General features: G+C 42.9%; 1 protein-coding gene across 16 annotated transcripts in view; it reads left to right on the top strand.

Annotated features, from left to right (window-relative positions):
- Window positions 1-4,611: 4,611 nt before the first annotated feature.
- Window positions 4,612-21,586, top strand: part of R3HDM2 (R3H domain containing 2) — a 240,913-nt gene continuing 223,938 nt past the window's right edge. For all 16 annotated transcript variants that reach the window (XM_066258789.1, XM_066258777.1, XM_066258756.1 and 13 more), the window contains exon 1: window positions 4,612-4,847. The gene's annotated coding sequence lies outside the window, so the exon portion shown is untranslated. The remainder of the gene's footprint in view (window positions 4,848-21,586) is intronic.

The following is a 21,586-nucleotide window of genomic DNA, read 5'->3' as shown; positions in this document are numbered from 1 at the left end:
GGAAAGATCGCAGGGTTTTAAAATTTTATTTATTTATTTATTTATTTATTTATTTATTTATTTATTACAGAGACAGAGAGTGAGTCAGAGAGAGGGATAGACAGGGACGTAGAGAGATGAGAAGCATCAGTCATTAGTTTTTCATTGCGGTTGCAACACCTTAGTTGTTCATTGATTGCTTTCTCATATGTGCCTTGACCACGGGCCTCCAGCAGACCGAGCAACCGCTTGCTGGAGCCAGCGACCTTAGGTTCAAGCTCGTGGGCTCTTGCTCAAACCAGATGAGCCCGCGCTCAAGCTGGCGACCTCGGGGTCTCAAACCTGGGTCCTCGGCATCCCAGTCCACCTGGTCAGGCAAGATCACAGGTTTTAAGATACGATATTAAAGGATGACTTTCAAACAAGGGGGGGATCATTGGCAGGCACTTAAGGTTACTGTCATGCATGTAATTGAGAGTTTGAGAGTGTATTTTCCTTTGCCTGGTATTTCTCACTGCCCCCTCCCCAACTCCCTAGCCCTGACTCTTGTTAGCCCTTGTTGGGATTTCCCAGCAAGGCTCAAAAACATCTAGTCTGAAGGGATGAGAGAAGAGGGGAAGCATCCTAGGACTTCTACTCAGAGGGAAGTTTGAAGGTGGGGAAGGGGCTTGAGAGATAGATCTACTGTGGGGTTTCTTCTGTTTAGGAAAATAAAATTTGAGATTTATCAGAATTCTTGCCTTTTCCCCCCAAAGATCTTGAGGAGGAGAGCTCCAGGGAAAAGCTTTTGTTTCTACAAGGTGGATTTACCTGGCAGGAGTAGCAGGTGGAAATGGGTCATAGGTTTTAAAGCTGGATGACATTTTTTCCTTTCATCAGCTGTGTGACTCTTGGCAAGTTACTTGACCTCTCTTGCTTTAGTTTCTTCAACAGAAAAATGGGAAAAATGGTTACCCATGACTTCAAAATCTCGTATGGTGGTTAAATCTGACATGAACAGAAGTGAGGTTATTTATACTCTTTTAAAAATCATACTGAGACTATTTATACATTTTTTTACTACAGAAATATTATTTGATTATGGGATGCTACTCTTGGAGGTATTATATAATATACATCACTTTACCTTTCTAAAACTTGAAATTTTCTGCCTGACTAGGTGGTGGTGCAGTGGGTAGAATGTTGGACTGGGACACAGAGGACCCAGGTTTGAAATGCCGAGGTTGCTGGCTTGAATGCGGGCTCATCAGGCTTGAGAGTGGGCTCACCAGCTTGAACATGGGGTCACTGGCTTGAGCGTGGGATCATAGACATGGTCGCTGGCTTGAGCAAGGGGTCACTCACTTTGCTGTAGCCCCCCAGTCAAGGCACATATGAGAAAGCAATCAATGAACAACTAAGGTGCCACAGTGAATAATTGATGCTTCCCATCTCTCTCCTTTCCAGTCTGTCCCTATCTGTCCCTCTCTCAATCACTCTCTGTCTCTGTCTCTGTCTCACACACACACACACACACACACACACACACAAAACAACTTGAAATTTTCTGAATTCTGGTACATGTCAGGTCCTACAAATCTTGAATTTGGGATTATAAAGATCTATAATGATTATCTCAGAGTTTTGAGATTTAATAATTTTGTAAAGCACTTGCAGTGGCTGTCACATAGTAAGTGCTTAATAAAAGTTTATTATTCCTGTTACCTAGGTTTGTCTGTGGGCCAGAGTACCCTCACCTCTAAATGTACTGAAGAAATTTTGCCAATATCTGCCCTTCTGACTCCCTTTCCTAGACCATGTTCCAGTCACCATCGGTAGTGCAGTCACTTAGCAATTCATCTCTGCTGCTTACCGTTATATTCCTAGCACTGTGCCTGGTTTGTAATATAAGTACTTAAAATATGCTTTAAATAGGCCCTGGCCAGTTGGCTTGATGGATAGAGCGTCAGCCCAGCATATCGACGTCCCTGGTTCAGTTCCTGGTCAGGGCCCACAGGAGAAATGACCATCTACTTCTCTCCCCTTCCCACTCCCCCTTCTCTTGCTCTCTCCCTTCTGCAGCTAGTGGCTTGATTGATTTGAGCATTGGCCCCAGGTGCTGAGGATAGCTTGGTTGGTCAAGCACAGCAGCCTCAAGTGCTAAAAATAGCTTGGTTGATTCAAGCATTGGCCACAGACAGGGTTGCTGGGTGGATCCCGGTTAAGGCGCATACAGGAGTCTGTCTATCTCCCCTCCTCTCACTTAAAAAAAATATATACACACTTTTAAATGAATAAATGACACAATTCAGACTGCATCTCACAGGTTATATTCAAGTCACCTTGATTGTATTTTGTATTTTGGGGTGTCACAGTTTTTTAACATTCTTCTTTACCTTTTCTTTTTAAGGGTCATGATAGATGTAGGTTTATTATTTAGTCTCTAGTATAAATTTATTTATTTTAAAATAACAGTTTCAGCCCTGACCAGTTTGCTCAGTGGATAGAACACTGGCCCCATATGCAGACATCCCAGGTCAGGGCACATATAAGAAGTGACCATTTGCTTTTCTTTCCTTCCTTCCCACTTCTCTCCCTCTTCCTCTGTTCACAGCCAGTGGCTCGATTGGTTTGAGCATTGGTCCTAGGCACTGAGGATAGATAGCTTAGTTGGGCTGAGCGTTGGACTCAGGTGGTGATGATAGCTCAGTTGATTAGAGCATTGGCCCCAGGCTGGGGTTGCCAGGTGGATCCTAGTTGGGGCACATGCAGGAGTCTATTTCCCCTGCTCTCACTTAAAAACAAACAAACCAAAAAACAGTCTCATTGAGATATAATTTACATAACATAAATTCACCCTTTAATGTAATGTATACAATTCAGTGGTCTTTAGTACATTCAGAGTTGTACAACCATCACCACTATCTAATTTAAGAACACGTTCATCTCCCCAGAAAGAACCCTGTACCCACTTGCATTAACCCCTCAACTCTCCTCACCCTATCCCACAGGAATTGATTTTATCTCTAATATTTTAGTGTTCCTAATTTCATTCTTGGATGATAACCTGATCTTGAGTTTGGGGGAGGTAGTTATATTGCTATTTGTTCCACGTCTTAACTACAGTTCCCAGACCCCCTCAAATTCTAGGATGACTTCAGCTGCTTTCTTTTTCTCTGTCAAACAGTTGAGGAATGAGTGGTGAGCAAAAGGAGCAGCAGAGGTGGGCTTCTCTTAGGGGTGGGTGCCTCATGTTTCTGCCTTAGCTGTTCTTCAGTTACTGCATTTGTCTCAGAAAGACTGAACTGCTTCACTCTGTATCATGACACACAGGTCTTTGTAGCCTGCCTTTTGCAGATATATTGCTAATAATTAGTGATTAAGAGCAGGCTCTGAAGATGAACTATCTCAATTCAAAATCTGGGACTTTGGTTTCCCAGGTTCCCTTAACTTATAAATTGGGTATAACAATAGTACTTATTGTTTAGAGAACTGAATTGAAAAAATAGATGTAGAATGCAACATATTCTATATTACACATAATTTAAATATTATTTCCTTCTGGTCATCACTGCCTTCTGCATCCAATTTAAAAACCTGAACTTGCTGATTCTTGAAGGAAAGAAGAATTTTATAGCTCTATGACTTTGCTGTTTTCTCCATTCTTGCCTCTCTGATGAACTCCTAGTTATATTCTTTAAAGTTTGCTGAAATGTCACCTGTAGCATCTCTATAGCTTACTCAATCTCCCTTACCTCTAAGAATTGTTCCTTCTTGTGTTTCCATAGCACATTGAATACCTCACTATTAGTAACACTTACATTGTACTATAATTCTTATTTTTTGCCTAATGCAGCTCTTGCCACATAGTAAATATTTAATGGCTGAATTCTGTCAATGTAAGACTACAATGATTCTTTGAGGCTGGTAAATGATTCAAATACAGGCAACCAACAACTAAAATGATTTTCCCTAGGACAGACAGAATGGGGAGGTTGCAAATTTAAGATGACAAGAAAAAGAGCTATATCTTGAGGGGAAGGTAAAGCGATTTTAACAGGGTGAACTTCAACCTACTTTATTTAGGCTAAAAAGTTACAATTTCTTAACAAAAATTAAATTTTTACATCTGGAAAATATGGACATTTACCTACCACAGGATCTTTATTCATTTATATTATACGGTCTTATTGTAAAAATGCTCTTTTAGGCACAAGAGTTACTGTCCTATTGTAAAAATGCTCTTTTAGGCACAAGAGTTACTGTCCTAAGTCACAGGCTGTTTTGAAAGTGTTCTGTAAATTTAAATTAATCAGTATTATGTTTAAATCTAGGATGAATTTGACAGGCTTGATGGACTCAAGGTAGACTAAGGATCTCAATCAACGTGGTTTGGTTGCTTGTTACACAGGTAACAGTGAAGGAGCGACAAAGTGAGTCAACCAGTGTGCTTGCGCGTGGCAGCTGGGTTGGTGGAGACCAGGCAGGGAACGTCAACAGGCGTGGAAAAACATACAGGCAGAAGGGACGCGGGGGGCGCAAGACGCCGTGACTAAGTGGACGTGGTGACGTAGAGCGCAGGCCGCAGCAGGGGGCGGACTCTGGGCCTTTCTTCCCCTTCTGATTTTTCCCCTCCCCCTGTTTTTCCTTTTCCGGGTTTGGTTCCCACCTTATCTATCCCTCTCCCCCCTCCTTCCCAAGCCCCTTTCCCCTCCCCCGCCCCAGTCCCCCTTTCTCCCCTGCCCTGGGCCCTGGGCAACCCCTGCCGAGAAGAGCCCGCCCCTAGAAGCACGCAGCCGCTGGCCGTTGGGGCGAGCCGCAGCCCAGCGGCCGTGGGCCCGGGCGGCGGGCGGAGACTGGGGCGCCCTCCGGGCCACGGCCCGCGTGAGGTGAGGCCACCTCCCGGCTGAGGGCACAGGCAGCACGGGCGGCCCTTGGGGCGGGGGCGTGGCGGCCGCACGGACAGGCGGTTGGAGGAGGCCTCCCCGGCCTGGGTTCCCACTGCTGGAGCTCCCTGGACCCTGGGTGGTGGGTGGTGGCCGCAGCCTCGGGTGAAGGACGGCACGAGGCTGGAGACGTCTGGAGTGTGTGGGGAAGCTGCAGGCCAAAAGCAGGGGAAGGGGATGGCGCGGGTGGAGGGCGGGGGCGGGCGCCACCTGTGGCCTGTGCCGTGGGACCTTAAAAACTGTTGCGCTCTTGGAGTGCTTGGGGGGGTGACTAGCTCCATGTGTTTCTTGGGCTCGGTTTTCCTTTGAGCTTTGGAATAATGGTAGGGGAAGGTGTCAGAGTGTTTCAAATCATGCCGGTGTCCAGGTGTCCGAGTTTATGTGGGGACAGGGACTCGAGTTCGAACATACAGGGAGATGTTTCTGGAGCTTAAAAGTTGGGCCTACACTAAGCTCATAACTCACTCTAGCCTGTGAAAAACTCTTACCAATTTCAGTTTCCTGTAGAGCCAAACATTTTCAGCATTTGTGACCATTAACCTAGTAGGTCCACGGAATATTTATTTACTCATAGTGAATTGTTTTTGTATAATCATGAGAAATGACCGGATAACTGCCCCAGAGGTTCATTAAACCAAAGAAGGTGTGGGAAAATGTAAATTCAGACCTCATTTGAATGAATGTTGTATATATTTTTTCCAATAGACAACTAAAATTGAGAAGGCTGCATCTTGGTTGATGTTGGTGGGCAACATGAAGGCTGGGGAGGGGAGAGGGGATAGGTCCCACATGAAAATTGCCCCAAATTTCTACCATTTTATTGTATTTTTGGATAGTCATATTGGCACTTAAAGTTTTGTGGCTTTTTTGCTTTTTTTTTTCTTTAGAGATAGGGACAGACAGGAAGGGAGAGAGATGAGAAGCATCAATTCTTCCTTGTGTTACCTTAGTTGTGGCACCTTAGTTGTTGGATGACTGCTTTCTCATCTGTACCTTGAAGGGGGTGCTCCAGCAGAGCAAGTGACCCCTTGCTCAAGCCAGTGACCTTGGGCTACAAGGCAGCGACCTTTGGGCTCCAGCCAGTGACCATGGGGTCATGTCTATGATCCCACCTCAAGCCAGCAACCTTGTGCTCAAGCTGGTGAGCCTGTGCTCAAGTCAGCACCGTGGGGATTTGACCCTGGGTCCTTTGCATCCCAGTCTGAGGCTCTATCCACTGTGCCACTGCCTGGTCAGGCTCTTCTTTCTTACTAATGCCTTTTTTTTTTTTTTTTGTATTTTTCTGAAGCTGGAAACGGGGAGAGACAGTCAGACAGACTCCCACATGCGCCCGACGGGGATCCACCCGCACGCCCACCAGGGGTGACGCTCTGCCCACCAGGGGGCGATGCTCTGCCCCTCCAGGGGGTTGCTCTGCTGCAACCAGAGCCACTCTAGCTCCTGGGGCAGAGGCCAAGGAGCCATCCCCAGTGCCCGGGCCATCTTTTGCTCCAAAGGAGCCTCGGCTGTGGGAGGGGAAGAGAGAGGCAGAGAGGAAGGAGAGGGGGAAGGGTGGAGAAGCAGATGGGCACTTCTCCTGTGTGCCCTGGCCGGGAATTGAACCCGGGACTTCTGCACGCCAGGCCGACACTCTATCACTGAGCCAACCGGCCAGGGCCCTAATGCCTTTTTTGTTTGTTTCCTTTTTCTTTTTTCTTTTAAGAGAGAGAGAGTCAGATAGGGACAGACAGGCAGGAACAACAGACAGGCAGCATCAGTCATCAGTTTTTCGTTGCGACACCTTAGTTATTAATTGACTACTTTCTCATATGTGCCTTGACCGTGGGCCTTCAGCAGACGGAGTAACCTCTTGCTCGAACCAGCAACCTTGGGTCCAAGCTGGTGAGCTTTGCTCAAACCAGATGAGCCTGCGCTGAATCTGGTGACCTCGGGGTCTCGAACCTGGGCCCTCTGCATCTCAGTCCGACACTCTATCCACTGCGCCACTGCCTGGTCAAGCTTGTTTGTTTTCTTACTCTATTATTTCCTTTTTCCCCCGTTTGTGGAGCCTGGGTTATCAGGATAAAAGTTTAGTGGTGGAAAGTGGTAGGTTAATTCTGTTCACTCTTCAGTTGTTTTTTTCTTCCCCCGTTGCTGTTCTCCATAAGTTTGAGAGAACTGAGAACCTTTCTTGAAGTTCTGATGAACTATCAGATAAAGTCAAATTTCAGAGTTGCAGTTCCGGCTGTCTTTGTGTCCACTATATAATCTATACTGTAGGTCTCCACAATGTAAAAAATTTAAAACTTTGCCTGTATAGAAACAGGGTGCTCGATATTTTTTAAAGGAAAGCAGTCAGAAGGGTAGATGGCTTCCTTTTTCTCTCAGAATAAAAGCCATAGACTTTACGATTGCCTGTAAAGCCCTAGATCTATAGTACCCTTTGCCTCCCATATATGCACTGGTCTCCTCACTGTTCCTTTAGCACACCAGGCACAGGCCCTATACTTGTTCCCTGGATCTTCCTGGATAACCTTTTCCTTCCAAAGCTGCACAGCCTTGTCCCCTTACCTCCTCAGGTCTTGACTCAGATGTCGCTGTTAATAGTGGCAATTTCTTTGGCTATCTAAAATTGCAAAGCCCCTCTCCCAGATATATTTACTTAACTCCCTTCCCACTTCTCTGCTTTATTTTTCTCCTCACTCCTTATCAACCTATATAACATACTATATATTTAGTCTTCCCCATTAGAAAGTAGGCTTCATGAATGCAGGTAGTGCTGTTTTGATAATTGCTATATCCTTAGCACAGCATTTGTCATGCAGTCAATGTGTCACAATTTTTTTTTTTGAGAGAGAGTGGAAGGGAGGGAAGGGGGAGAGAGAGAAGGAAAGGGAGACAGAGGCAGAGAGAGAAGCATCAACTCATTCCACTTAGTTGTGCATCCATTGATTGCTTCTCATATGTGCCCTGACTGGGGCTCGAATTGAGGACCTGTGATGGAACTGGTGACCTTGGCACTTTGGGGTGGCATTCTATCCACTATGTTACTGGCTAGGACCGCAAAAAATTGAATAGGTAAAGAGAAGGAGTTTTATTCCTTTTTTTTTTTTTTTTTTTTTTTTTTTACAGAGGCAGAGATAGACAGGGACAGACAGACAGGAACGGAGAGAGATGAGAAGCATCAATCATTAGTTTTTCGTTGCGCGTTGCGACTTCTTAGTTGTTCATTGATTGCTTTCTCATATGTGCCTTGACTGTGGGCCTTCAGCAGACCGAGTAACCCCTTGCTGGAGCCAGCGACCTTGGGTCCAAGCTGGTGGGCTTCTTGCTCAAACCAGATGAGCCCGCGCTCAAGCTGGCGACCCTGGGGTCTCAAACCTGGGTCCTTCCGCATCCCAGTCCGACGCTCTATTCACTGCGCCACCACCTGGTCAGGCAAGGAGTTTTATTCTTGAAGTATTCATTGTCATGAATTTCTGATCATGATTGGTTATCCTTGGAGGTGTAGAATGGATTTTCACTAGGATTTTGTAAGTTATTTATTGGAAGAAATTGAGATGTTTTTTCTGTCAGTTCTTGCTACATTTCTTTTGACAGAAGTCATGGGCTTTCTGGTTATTGAATGAAAGCACTTTGAAGGCAGAAAGGATGAAGTGTGGGGGATCCTTGGCATTCTTGGTTTTAGAGGAAGATTATCTCAGATCTCCTGTGGTTAGATTTTTACCAACTGCTTCAGGCTCTTCCCTTGAGGTTTATTTATATCCTGGATGAGAGATATCACCATCCTTACCTCTTTGGCCCCAAACAGCTGAACAGGCTGGTTCCACTTTGAATTTTTCAATAACCTAAAGATGTTATTATTTATAGTGTAGGCCAGTGGTCGGCAAACTCATTAGTCAACAGTGCCAAATATCAACAGTACAACAATTGAAATTTCTTTTGAGAGCCAAATTTTTTAAACTATATAGGTAGGTACATTTCTATTGAGGTAGCGCGCACACATGGTATTTTATGAAAGAGCCACACTCAAGGGGCCGAAGAGCCACATGTGGCTTGTGAGCTGCAGTTTGCCAACCAGGGGTCTAGGCTATATCAGATTTTTTACTCCCTCATTCATGTAGAGACAGTTGAGCTAAAATACTAAGACTAGCTTTCTCTAACAATGGTAGAGTGTTCAGTTTTGGGGAACATCTGATTCTTTGTTTCACAAATCTATTTTGGGGGACATTTTTAGCAACTAAATTCTATATTAAGTCTGGGGATGAAAGGAACAGGTCTCCCCTGAGTTCTGTGGATTATCCCTCATTTATTTTATCTTTTTTTATTTTAAATTTTGAGTTACTAAGTTTAGAAAAAGAGAGAATTGATTTGTTGTTGCATTTATTTATGCATTCATTGGTTGATTCTTGTTATGTGCCCTGGACTGGGGATTGAACCTGCAACCTTGTCATACCAGGATGATGCTCTAACCAACTGAGCTGCCAGGCCAGGGCCTTCTTTCTTGCTTTTATTGATACATTTGTTACATTACTTGACCTTCTGGCCAGGATGAGATTTCTCTTTGGGGCAGTCCTGGCCACTGTTCTCCAGCATAGGAAGGCAAAAGGGATGAGGCAGTACTTTTAACTCTTTGTGGTATTGCTGGTGGCTAAGCCCAAAGTTTTGCTTAAACCTTTGCTAGGACATTGAAAGCTGCCAGGCCAAAGAGAGAATGGTTTGTGTGTGGGGGTGGTGGTTGGGGGTGGCTTGGAGAATTGGGGATTTTTGTATTGAACTGGATCCAGTTCAGATATTATTAGTGTAAAGAAGTAACAGCATGAGAAATAGTGTAGTTCTCATATTGTGAATAATTTCTGATGTAATTTAGGCAGATTGATAAAGCTTCTATAAAACTTCTCTTGTCCTCTTTTAAATCCTTTCACAAAGTTTCTGGGAAGTTTTTCTCAAGCCCCAGAGACAAACAACTCTGTGCCATGTTCTCACTTGTTATAAATACTGAGTACTACTGATAACAGTTTAGTGTAGGTTTCTGAATGGTACAGTGCTTATTCTTGTGCTAGATATCTTTATGAACTGAAAGAAAACTTTAAGGAAAAAGATTTTGGGGAGGGATAAAAAGTGTATTTTTTTTTTTTTTTACAGATACAGAGAGAGAGTCAGAGAGAGGGATAGATAGGGACAGACAGACAGAAACAGAGAGATGAGAAGCATCAATCAATCAGTTTTTTGTTGCGACACCTTAGTTGTTCATTGATTGCTTTCTCATATGTGCCTTGACCGCAGGTCTTCAGCAGACCGAGTAACCCCTTGTTTGAGCCAGTGACCTAGGGTCCAAGCTGGTGAGCTTTAGCTCAAACCAGATGAGCCTGCGCTCAAGCTGGCAACCTCAGGGTCTTGAACCTGGGAACTTCTGCATCCCAGTCCAACGCTCTATCCACTGCGCCACCTCCTGGTCAGGCAAGTGTTGCATTTTGGTTACATGGTCCCAGGAAGTGCAGAGGAGAGAATTCTGTGAAACTGTGTGTGTGTGTGTGTGTGTGTGTGTGGTGTGTATAAAGGGGATGTTGAGGTTTTTCTGTGCTGCCTTGTGGAATTGGCTAAGGGACTCTGAGTGTTCCTCTGTGGAATGTGCTCCCCACTTACAAGTAGGAAAAAGTACTGGACTCATGGCTTGAATATGTGTGCATGAATACAGTTGGTGGGTCTAATTCTAAAGACCTTCTTCATACACAGTGGCCTAAGTATTTTCCTCCAGCTGTATCCTTCTCACCCTCCCTGTAGAAAACATTCCACTTAATAGTCTTATAGTAGTTAACTTCTCTTCTTACCATGGTTGCCGATTTAGCAGTGTAGCACCTGTTTCATCTCTCCAATGAAGTTACTTTGTTCATTTTTCCTAAGTTTATTTCTGAAAACAAATATAGATAGGAAAGACTTCATAACCTACCTCTGTTTTGACTACTCTTTGAGTTCCCTTAGATTTCCTTAGCATATACAGACAGTTCCCAGGTTGTGAACAAGATAGGTTGTATAGGTTTGAAAATGTTTAAGTGTTTATATGCACAGAAAGGTAAAAATAAATATTATGTTAAGACAGACATCTAAGTTGCATTTAATAGGTAAATATACCTGTTCCAACTTACATACAAATTCAACTTAACAAAACTACAGAACCTATCTCATTCATAGCCCAGGGACTGCCTCTATCTATTTTCTCTAACTTCAGTTTAAATCCTGCTGATTAAATTCTGCTGATTACCCCACTTATCTTTACACTTATGAAGACAAGGACCTCAGAATAACTGTATGGGTACAAAACTAGTTTTTATTACTTGGAAAAAATTTGGAGATCTTCAATGTTAAAAGAAAAAAAGCTGTAAAATACTCTATTAATGCCTACAGAGAAATAAAAGAATAAAACATTATTCTAAGTTAAGAAAGACCTTACAAGAGCATCTAACAACTAAATTATCAATTTAAAAAATTGATGTTGAAAGCCCTTAATTATAATACTCTAGTGATTTCATTGTTTTTACTTGAGATGTATGAAAGGAAAGGTTCTGGGATGCTTCTAAAACCAGGTGTTCTTTTGCTTTTCTGCAGGATCTCTTGTGAATTGTTTTGTTCGGGTGTTTGAGTCCATGCTGGGAAAGCTGTTTCAGCTTCCTTGTTTTGACAATAAGTTTCCTAGAGTGCTTTCATGTGCTTTTAAAAAAAGAACTGATCAAATTGGTACCCCCAGCCTGCAGACAAGAGAGGGTAAGGAGAAAATATGCAGAAGCTTTAGGCAGTCACAGTTCCCAGTAGTCAAAACACATTTTGTATTGTGTGTGTGTGTGTGTGTGAGAGAGAGAGAGAGAGAGAGAGAGAACAGAGAGAGACAGAGAGGGACAAATAGGGACAGATAGGAAGGGAGAAAGGTGAGAAGTATCAATTCTTCATTGCAGCATCTTAGTTGTTCGTTGATTGCTTTCTCATATGTGCCTTGACGGCGGCATGGGGAGGCTACAGCAGAGCTAGTGACCCCTTGCTCAAGCCAGCGACCTTGGGCCCAAGCCAGAGACCGTGGTGTTATGTCTATGATCTCTATAATCAAGCCAGTGACCCCACGCTTAAGTGGATGAGCCTGCACTCAAGCCAGCGACCTTGAGGTTCAGAACTCCTAGGTTTTCAGCTTGAGCGCAGGCTCATCTCCCTTGAACACGAACTCACCAGCTTGAGTGGAGGATTATAGACATGACCCCATGGTCGCTGGCTTGAGCTCAAAGGTTGCTGGCTTAGCTAGAGCTCCCCTCCCCAAGGCACATGAGAAAGCAATCAGTGAACAACTAAGGTGCCTCAACTATGAGTTGATGCTTCTCATTTCTTTCCCTTCCTGTTTGTCCCTGTCTTTCCATCTGTGTGTCCTCTCTCTCACTAAAAAATAAATAGATAAAGGACCCATTTTATTCCATTTCTCTGAGGTTTGTTAACCATGAAAACATAAAAAAAAAATTTCCTTTAATTTCTTATTTACTTGCACACTGGCTTTTTTAAATTGTCAAAGATTTCAGTTTTTCCTAGGAAATAATTTTCAGGTCTTTCTGGATATTTTCTTGGTGGAAAAAAATGAAGCTAGTTGTTAGATGCTCTTGTAAGGTCTCTTTCTTAACTTAGAACAATGTTTTATTCTTTTATTTCTCTGTAGGCATTAATAGAGTGTTTTACAGCTTTTTTTCTTTTAACATTGAAGATCTCCAAATTTTTTCTAAGTAATAAAAACTAGTTTTGTACCCATACAGTTATTCTGAGGTCCTTGTCTTCATAAGTGTAAAGATAAGTGGGGTAATCAGCAGGGTTTAATATAACTCAGTTCATTTCTAATTGCTTTTTGTTGATTATGGGTCTAGTAGGAAAAGAAAAGAAAAAAAGATGGTCTGCAGGCTAGTCAACTTGAATCTTGATCATTTGGAGGTATTTTTGCTCCTATTATCAGTCTTCTATACAATTCTTGTCTAATGTACGGAATAGGGGTGAACTTTTCTTAACTTCATTAACTAATTTCCTTTGCTACTTGGTCCATTATTTTGTGTGAATGCCTTTGGTATATTTCATGGCAATAACATTTGTGCTGTAGTGTTTATTATTAATGCTCAAAACCATATTTCATATCTGCAAAGCACTTTTTTTCTTTTCTAAAAGCTCATTGGACTTTGAAGTAGTCTTAAAAATTATATTAAAAGTTTAGATTTTCCAAAAAAAAAAAAGTTTAGATTTTCCAAGTATGGGGTTCATATTTTTTGTAGGGGCAGTGTTTTTGTTGCCTGTCAATTGTAAGAATTTATGCATTGTTTTGGCATGTGAGCAGCATTCTGGGCATCAGGTAATTCTTCATCTCTTGGAGAAGGATAATTAAGACTTGTGAATGTTGCTATAAGCTTCCTAACAGAACTAGGATGAAAGTATAAAAGCAATGTACGTTGAAACTTGATACATTTGAAATATATTTTCCCTCAAAACTCTCAAATTGTTCTTCCACCTTATCTTTCCTTTGTGATTCTATTGGAAAAGGTTAAGAGAGAATCTAGGATGGTACCCAGCTGATAACTTCCAGGAAACTGTGCTAAGGATGGGTAGCAGGTGAATGTAGACCTACGTGACGTCACTTAGGATTTCTAATGCTATTAGTGGAGGAACTCCCAGCATCCATCAAAATCATTGAGAAGAACATGGTGTACCTGTTAAGTCTAATGGAACCTCTTTCACCCTTATCTAGTCAATTTTTTTACACCATTTGTCATGGTTAATCCTTTCCTTTCTTGAAATTTTCATTGACATGACTTTTCCACTTGCATTTCTGGCTCTTTTCTCCTGCTCATCCCTTAAATGTGTGTTTTTCTTTGGGTTTCTTTTGTATTGTCCCTCTCAACTTCTGATGCTTTTTAAAAAAAATTATTTATATTTATTGATTTGAGAGAGAGAGAAAGAGAGAGAGAAGCATTCATTTGTTCCACTTAGTTGTACATTCACTGGTTGCTTCCTATATGTGGCCTGACTGAGGATTGAACCTACAACCTTGTTTTGGGATAATGCTCTAGTCTAACTGACTGAGCTAATCAGCCAGGGCCTCTACCTCTGATTCTCCCCCCTCCCCTTTGTTATAATTTGTTTTCTTCTTTCTTATTAAAATTTTATTTAGAAAGTTAAATTTAATGGGATGACACTGGTCAAAAAGAGTACATATGTTTCAGGTCAACGTTTCTATAGCATTTGAACTGTTGATTATGTTGTATTCTCATTACTCAAAGTCAAGTCATTTTACATCACAATATATTTGTCCCTCATTACTCCCTTCCCTCCCCAACTCCCTCCTCCACATCCCCCTCCTCCACATCCCCCTCCTCCGGTAACCACTTCACTTTTATCTATGTCCCTGAGTCTCAGTTTTATATCCCAACTATCTGTGAAATCATATAGTTCTTTTTCTGATTTATTTATTTCACTCAGTATAATATTCTCAAGGTCCATCCATGTTGTTGTAAATGGCAATATGTCATTTCTTTTTTTTTTTTTTTACTTTTTTATTTATTTATTCATTTTAGAGAGAGAAGAGAGAGATGGGGGGGGGGGAGGAACTGGAAGCATCAACTCCCATATGTGCCTTGACCAGGCAAGCCCAGGGTTTTGAACCGGCGACCTCAGCATTTCCAGGTCGACGCTTTATCCACTGTGCCACCACAGGTCAGGCAATATGTCATTTCTTATAGCTGAGTAGTATTCCATTGTATACATGTACCACATCTTCTTTATCCAATCCTCTATCGAGGGACACTTTGGTTGTTTCCATGTCTTAGCCACTGTCAGTAATGCTACAATGAACATGGGAGTGCATGTGGCTTTATGTACCAGTGTTCCCGAGTTTTGCGGGTAGATACCCTGTAGAGGGATTGTTGGGTAGTATGGTAGGTAGTTCTAGTCTTAATTTTTTGAGGACCCACCACACTTTCTTCCATAATGATTGTACGAATTTGCATTCCCACCAGCAGTGAATGAGGGTTTCTTTTTCTCCACAGCCTCTCCAACACTTGTTATTACCTGTCTTGTTGCTAATAGCCCATCTAACAGGTTTTATAAGGTGGTATCTCATTATAGTTTTGATTTACATTACTTGAATAGCAAGTGAAGATAAGCATCTTTTCATATATCTGTTGGCCATTTGTATGCCCTCTTGGGAGAAGTTTCTGCTCAGGACCCCATTTTTTAATTGAATTGTTGCTTTTTTTTTTTTGCTGAGCTTTGTGAACTCTTAATGTATTATATTTTGGATATTAACCCCTTATCAGAACTATTGTTTGCAAATATCATCTCGCATTAGTTGGCTGCCTATTTGTTTTGTTGTCAGTTTCTTTTGCTGTGCAGAAACTTTTTAGTTTGATATAGTCCCATTCATTTATTTTTGCCTTTACTTCCCTTGCCTTTGGGGTCAAACGCATAAATTATTCTCTATGGCCAAGGTCCATGAGTTTAGTACCTGTTTTCTTCTATGTAATTTGTTGTTTCAGATCTTATATTTTGGTCTTAGATCCATTTTGAATTAATTTTTGTGCAGAGGAACAAACTGTAGCCAAATTAATTTTTTAAATTTTTTTTTAGTGAGAGAGAGAGAGCAAGCAGGAGAGACAAACAGGAACAGACAGAAAGGGAGAGAGATCAATTTGTAGTTGCGGCACCTTAGTTGTTCATTGATTGTTTTTTTCATATGTGCCTTGACCAGGGGTCTGTAGCTGAGCCAGTGACACCTTGCTCAAGCCAGCGACCTTGGGCTCAAGGCAGTGATTTTTGGGCTCAAGCCAGCAACCATGGGGTCCTGTTTATGATCCCACGCTCAAGCTGGAGCCTGCACTCAAGCTGGCCGCCTTAGGGTTTCGACAAGTTTCATTCTTTTGCATGTGGTTTTTCAGTTTTCCCAGCACCATTTATTGAAGAGGCTTTCTTTTCTCCATTGTGTTTTTGGCTCCTTTGTCGAAGATTATTTGTCCATATATATGTGATTTTATTTTGGGGCTCTTGAGTCTGGTCCATTGGTCTGTGTGTCCGTTTTTTCTGCCAATACCATTCAGGGTTTTTTTATGGTTCCATATAAACCTGGTGATTTTTGTTCTATTTCTTTAAAAAAATGACATTGGGATTTTGATGGGGATTGCATTAAATTTGTATATTGGTTTGGGTCATATGGACATTTTAACTAGGTTCCAGTCCTTGAACATAGAATAGTTTCATTGTGTCATTTTCAATTTCAATAATATTTTGTAGTTTTTAGTGTATAGGTCCTTCACATCCTTTGTTAAGTTTATTCTGAGATATTTTATTTTATTTTTTTGTTACAGTTGTAAAAGGAATTGGTTTTTTGAGTTCATTTTCTGAGGTTTCATCATTAATGTATAGGAAAACAGACTTTTTTTTTTTTTTTGTATTTTTCTGAAGTTGGAAACTGGGAGGCAGTCAGACTCCCTCATGCCGACTGGGATCCACCTGGCATGCCCACCAGGGGGCGATGCTCTGCCCATCTGGAGCATTGCTCTGTTGCAACCAGAGCCATTCCAGCGCCTGAGGCAGAGGCCATAGAGCCATCCTCAGCGCCCAGGCCAACTTTGCTCCAATGGAGCCTTGGCTATGGGAGGGGAAGAGAGAGACAGAGAGGAAGGAGAGGGGGAGGGGTGGAGAAGCAGATGGGTGTTTCTCCTATGTGCCCTGGCTGGGAATCGAACCCGGAACTCCTGCACGCCAGGCCGATGCTCTACCACTGATCCAACTGGCCAGGGCCTCGAAAACAGACTTTTGTATATTATTATTATTATTATTTTTTTTTTTTTGTATTTTTCTGAAGCTGGAAACGGGGAGACAGTCAGACAGACTCCCGCATGCACCCGACCGGGATCCACCCAGCACGCCCACCTGGGGGCAATGCTCTGCCCACCAGGGGGCGATGTTCTGCCCCTCCGGGGGGTCGCTCTGCCGCGACCAGAGCCACTCTAGCGCCTGAGGCAGAGGCCAAGGAGCCATCCCCAGTGCCCAGGCCATCTTTGCTCCAATGGAGCCTTGGCTGCGGGAGGGGAAGAGAGAGACAGAGAGGAAGGAGGAGGGGGGTGGAGAAGCAAATGGGCGCTTCTCCTATGTGCCCTGGCCGGGAACCGAACCCGAGTCCCCCGCATGCCAGGCCGACGCTCTACCGCTGAGCCAACCGGCCAGGGCCTTGTATATTATTTTGTATCATGCTACTTTACTGTGTTGATTTATTGTTTCTAATAGTTTTTCAGGGAGTCTGGGGTTTTCTCTATTCAGGATCATGTCATCTGCAAAAATGATACCTTTACTTCTTCTTTCCCAATATGAATGCCTTTTATTTCTTTCTTTTGCCTGATTGTTCTGGCTAAAACTTCCACAACTGTGTTGAATAAAAGTGGAGAGATTGGGCAGTCTTGTCTTGTTCCTGATTTTAGAGGAAAAGCTTTCAGTTTTTCACCATTTAGTATTATACAGTCTTTATTATGTTGAGGTACTTTCCTTCTATACCCATTTTATTGAGTGTATTTTAAACATAAAGGGATGTTGTATCTTATTGAATGCCTTTTCTGCATCTATTGATAGGATCATATGATTTTTGTTATTTGTTTTGTTGATGTGTATTATGTTAATTGAGTTCCGTATGTTGAACCATTCTTGTGCTCCTAGAATGAATCCCACTTGATTGTGATGACTATTTTTTTAATGTGGTATTGTATTCAATTTGCTAGTATTTTGTTTAGGATTTTTGCATCTGTATTCATTAGAGATATTGGTCTGTAGTTTTCTTTTTTTGTGCTGTCCTTGCTAGGTTTTGGTATCAGGGTTATGTTGGCCTCATAAAATGTATTAGGGCAGGGGTCGGGACCCTTTTTGGCTGAGAGAGCCATGAACGCCACATATTTTAAAATGTAATTCGTGAGAGCCATACAACGACCCGTGTATGTTACGCATTATCCAATAAAAATTTGGTGTTGTCCCGGAGGACAGTTGTGATTGACTTCAGCCACCTGTAACCATGAACATGAGCGGTAGGAAATGAATGGATTGTAATACATGAGAATGTTTTATATATATATATATATATATATATATATATATTTTTTTTTTTTTTTTTTTTTTTTTTTTTCCCCCCTGAAGCTGGAAACGGGAAGAGACAGTCAGATAGACTCCCGCATGCGCCCAACTGGGATCCACCCGGCACGCCCACCAGGGGCGATGCTCTGCCCACCAGGGGGCGATGCTCCGCCCCTCCGGGGCGTCGCTCTGCCGCGACCAGAGCCACTCCAGCGCCTGGGGCAGAGGCTAATGAGCCATTCCCAGCACCTGGGCCATCTTTGCTCCAATGGAGCCTCGGCTGCTGGAGGGGAAGAGAGAGACAGAAAGGAAGGAGGAGGGGGGTGGAGAAGCAAATGGGCGCTTCTCCTATGTGCCCTGGCTGGGAATCGAACCCGGGTCCCCCGCATGCCAGGCCAACGCTCTACCGCTGAGCCAACCGGCCAGGGCCTGTTTTATATTTTTAACATTATTTTTTTATTAAAGATTTGTCTGCGAGCCAGATGCAGCCATCAAAAGAGCCATATCTGGCTCATGAGCCATAGGTTCCCGACCCTTGTGTTAGGGAATATATCTTCTATTTTTTGGAAGACTTTGAGAAGGAGAGGTACCAAATCTTCTTTGAATGGTAACATTCACTAGTGTAGCCATCTGGTCCTGGATGTTTATACTAGGGGAGGTTTTCTTTTGTTTTTTGTTCTTTTAAATTATTAAGTAAGAGGCAGGGAGACAAAAGAGACAAATTTTTGCATGTGCCCTGACCAGGATCCACCCAGCAAATCCTTTACAGACCCGATGCTCTGTGCATCTAGGGCTGCTGTTCCGTTGCTCTGCAACTGAGCTATTTCAGTACCTGAGGTGAGGCCAGGGAGCCATCCTCAGTGCCTGGGGCCAATTTGCTGGAACCATTCGAGCCATGGCTGTGGGAAAGGAGGAGAGGGGGAGGGGTGGAGTAGCACATGGTTGCTTCTCCTGTGTGCCCTGACCGGGAATCAAACCTGGGACTTCCACACACCAGGCCAATACTCCACCACTGAGCCAACCAGCCAGTGGTTTTTGATAGTTGTTTCTATTTCCTCCCTGCTTCTGGGTCTATTTAGGTTTTCCACTTCTTCTTGACAGCCTAGGAAGATTGTATTGTATAGTTCTAGGGATTTACCCATTTCCTCTAGGTTGTTGAATTTTGTGGCATATAATCTTTTATAATATTCTACTATGATCCTTTGTAGATCTGTGATGTCTCCTCTTTCGTTTTGGGTTGTTTATATGAATCCTTTCTCTTTTTTTCTTAGTGAGTTTAGCCAGGGGGTTATCAATTTTACTGATCTTTTCCAAGAACTAGCTCTTTGTTATTTAAATATTTTCTATAGGTTTTTTTCTCTATTTCATGTAGTTCTGCTCTAATTTTTACTATTTACTTTCTTCTGCTGACTGGGTTGCTTTTCTTTTTTCTAGTTCTTTAAGATGTAATATTAGGTTGTTTACTTGGGATCTCTCTTGTTTCTTTTTCTTTTTTATTTCTTTTCCAAGTGGGAGGAGGGGAGATAGAAAGACTCCTATATGCACCCCAACCAGGATCCACCCAGCAACCCCCTTTGGGGCTGATGATCTGCTCCTCTGGGGCCATGCTTGCAACAGAGCCATTTCCAGCGCCTGAGGCAAAGGCTCCATGGAGCTGTCCTCAGAGCCCAGGGCTAATGCACTCAAACCAATTGAGCCATGGCTGCAGGAGGGGAAGAGAGAAGGAGAGAGAGCAGAGGGAGGGGGAGAGGTGGATAAACATATGGTCGCTTCTCCTGTGTGTTCTGACCTGGAATTGAATCTGGGACATCCACGTGCCGGGCTGATACTCTACCACTGAGCCAACTGGCCAGGGTTCTCTTGTTCTTGATATAAACCTGTAATGATATAAACTTCCCTCTTATTACTGCTTTCGCTGCACCTCAGGAATTTTGATAGGTCATGTAGTCATTTTCGTTTGTCTATATATATCTTTTGATCTCTGCTTTTATTCTTTGATACATTCATTTTTTTTTAGAAATATGTTATTTTACTTCCACATATTTGTGGGTTTCTTCCTTTTTGCAGTTGAATTCTAATTTCAAAGCCTTATGGTCAGAAAATATGCTTGGTATAATTTTAATCTTCTTGAATTTGTTTATGTTAGTTTTGTGGCCCAACATATGGTCAGTCCTTGAGATGCACACTGGAAAAGAATGTATAGTCTGATGTTCTGGGATGAAATATCCTGTAAATGTCTATTGTGTCCATTTTGTCTAGTGTGTTGTTTAAGGCTGGTATTTCTTTTTTTTCTTTTTTTTTTTTTGCATTTTTCTGAAGCTGGAAACAGGGAGAGACAGTCAGACAGACTCCCGCATGCGCCCGACTGGGATCCACCCGGCACGCCCACCATGGGGCGATGCTCTGCCCACCAGGGGCGATGCTCTGCCCATCCTGGGCGTCGCCCTGTTGCGACCTGAGCCACTCTAGTGCCTGAGGCAGAGGCCGCAGAGCCATCCCCAGCGCCCGGGCCATCTTTGCTCCAATGGAGCCTTGGCTGCAGGAGGGGAAGAGAGAGACAGAGAGGAAGGCGCAGCGGAGGGGTAGAGAAGCAAATGGGCGCTTCTCCTGTGTGCCCTGGCCGGGAATCGAACCTGGGTCCTCCGCATGCTAGGCCGACGCTCTACCGCTGAGCCAACCGGCCAGGGCAAGGCTGGTATTTCTTTATTGATTTTCTGTTTGGAAGATCTATGTAAAGCTGTCAGTGGTGTGTTGAGACCTCCAGGTATGATTGTGATTTTGTCTATTTCTATTTTTAGATCAGTTAGTAGATGTCCTATATATTTTGGTGTTCCTTGATATGTATTAAGTGTTTTATCATCTTGATTTACTGTTGCATATGTATTAAGTGTTATATCATCTTGATTTACTGTTCCCTTTATCATTATGAAATGTCCATCTTTGTCTCTTGTTATCTTTGTTGTCTTGAAGTCAGCATTGTCAGATATTAGTATGGCTACACCTGCTTTTCTTTGTTTTGTTATTAATTTTTTTTACAGAGACAGAGAGTCAGAGTGAGGGATAGACAGGGACAGACAGACAGGAACGGAGAGATGAGAAGCATCAATCATTAGTTTTTCGTTGCACATTGTGACACCTTAGTTGTTCATTGATTGCTTTCTCATATGTGCCTTGACCATGGGCCTTCAGCAGACCGAATAACCCCTTGCTTGAGCCAGCGACCTTGGGTCCAAGCTGGCGAGCTTTTTGCTCAAGCCAGATGAGCCCGCGCTCAAACTGGCACGTCAGGGTCTCGAACCTGGGTCTTCCGCATCCCAGTCTGACGCTCTATCCACTGCGCCACCGCCTGGTCAGGCTTTTTTCTTTGGATATTATTTGCTTGGAGAATTGTTTTCAACTTTTCACTTTGAGTCTACTTTTGTACTTGCAGCTTAGCTGTGTCTCTTGAAGGCAGCATAGGATTGGGTTTTGCTTTTTGATCCAATCTGCTACTCTGTGCCTCTTTGTTGGTGAATTCAGTCCATTTACATTTAGGGTAATTATTGATGCTTGAGGATTTCCTATAGTCAATTTATGTTTTG

The sequence above is a fragment of the Saccopteryx bilineata genome, chromosome 2 (genome assembly GCF_036850765.1).
Source record: "Saccopteryx bilineata isolate mSacBil1 chromosome 2, mSacBil1_pri_phased_curated, whole genome shotgun sequence".
In the NCBI taxonomy this organism is placed as follows: domain Eukaryota; kingdom Metazoa; phylum Chordata; class Mammalia; order Chiroptera; family Emballonuridae; genus Saccopteryx; species Saccopteryx bilineata.
Note: the sequence above shows the minus strand (reverse complement) of the source record. Positions and strands in the feature narration are given on the sequence as shown.